Genomic DNA, 2,089 nt, shown 5'->3' with positions numbered 1-2,089 from the left:
AAAAGGTCACAGAAAACGAGAAACCAACCATACTCTAGGATATGCCAATACACACAGATAGAGAAATTAAGGCAAATAGACCAGATATAGTTGTCAAAGATCATGAAGAAAAAAATGCTTTCTAATTGATATATCAATACCAGCAGATGACAACGTTTCTCTAAAAGAAAACAATTCCGATCATAGTAGGTGCCTTAGGTATAATAAAAAAAATTTCAGACAAATACATAACAAAAACACCAGGACTTACAAATATATATAACATACAGAAAATTGCACTACTGGGTACTGCACACATTCTACGCAAAACACTTTCAATACAGTAAACATAAGAGCACCACAGCAAACCACAGCACATACCCAAGGCGCACAACAAAAAATTATTATTATTATCAGTCAACTTCTCCTTATTGAAGTCTATCAAATATAGAGCCAATAAATTACTGAGGCAGTTTAAACTGATGTAATTGCATCCTAGACGTGTGACGTCATTGTGTATCTTTTATCCTTTACTTATTTCGGTCATTAGACTGCGGCCATACTGAAGCACTGCCTTGAAGAATTTTAGTCGAACGAATCGGCCCCGGTACTTATTCTATCTAAAGCCTCGTACATATTTTATCGGTCTCTTTTACCGAACCGTTAGTCTACGGAGACGTAAACACAACACCACCGGTTGTTAAGCGCTGGTGGAGGACAAATACAGATGTAAATCAAGACACACACACGCACATAACACATATAGGACGGGCTTCTTTCAGTTTCCGTCAACCAAATCCACTCACAAGGCTCTGGTCGGCCCGACGCTACAGCAGAAGACACCTGGTCAAGGTTCCACGCAGTGAAACTGAACCCGGAACGATGTGATTCGGAAGCAAACTTCTTATCCCATAGCTACGCCTGTATGCTAGAAAAAAACATTATGATTATAATAGCAGACACTGTAATAAAACAGTCAGTACTCGCCTATCGAACCACCAACATTGTTTCGACTCTCAGCCGAAATTTTATTGCTTCGTTTATATCGGTAACGTCACTGCAAAGATATAAACGTCAGGTGCTGCCTTTTCTTTTTCGTCATAACAAATTAAACTTATGTTTGAGATTGTAAGCGTTTTTGAAAGTTTATGTTAATTTTATACATATCTCACGTTTTATATTCTGTTTATCCTGTTCCCACTTCTGACAAGTGTTATAGCATGCGGAAATTTTTTCCAGTTTTTCCTGTCGTTCAAGCGTTTGAAAGATGCCACACCCTCTTGGATATGATCCTAGCCTATCGCAAGTTTAAACCAATTCGGACTCAGCATTAAACTAGCAAAATATTCATCCAACGGAAATTATTTGTAGCTAAGCAAACAAAATTATGTCGTTATTCTTTTATTGGTTTCTGTCATTGAACTGCTGTCTTTGAGCATTTGAAGGGTTTTAGTGCCCATAACAATCCCAGAATTTTGGCCGTAATTACTTACCTTCCTTTGATGGGAAAAAGACAAAATTTGCCTGGCCGTAAGAAGATCTAACCGAGACGGAACCAAATACCACAAATTCATTTTAGTTCAATACTTCATTATATATATATGTATAAATAAATGCGCCCTTTTAAAGCCTAACCAGGCTCATGGGCCCGGTTAGGCTTTAAATTTAGAAATAGCAGTCAAAGAACTACTGATTCTAAACTACAAATTTTTCTCTAAACGGATGGCGATATTTATGGCACACTAAATTTTCAGTATGTTGGAGAAGCAACTCAATGCTATATTTATGATGATAAATGGTTTTACCGATAAAGGTTTTTTCATACTGAACTACTTGGCAAAATTATTAATTATTAATCCTATTATTAATTGACGATTCCCTACCCTTATTCTTGTATATTTTATATTTGATACCTCTAAGTGAGATGGTTAAACCGTAATCCCTCCACACGGGACTTTTTTTCATACGGGACTATTTGTGACGCACATGGAATAGATTTCTTTGAGGTGAGATGCCTGAACTCACTAGCCGATGAATTCGTAAGTGCCTTTCTTATCGTTGATTTTTGGTGTCGCATGGCCAAAAATTACCGTGAAATTTTTAGAGACAC

Source organism: Octopus bimaculoides, chromosome 10, assembly GCF_001194135.2.
Source record: "Octopus bimaculoides isolate UCB-OBI-ISO-001 chromosome 10, ASM119413v2, whole genome shotgun sequence".
In the NCBI taxonomy this organism is placed as follows: Eukaryota; Metazoa; Mollusca; class Cephalopoda; order Octopoda; family Octopodidae; genus Octopus; species Octopus bimaculoides.
This window is presented reverse-complemented; position numbering follows the sequence as displayed.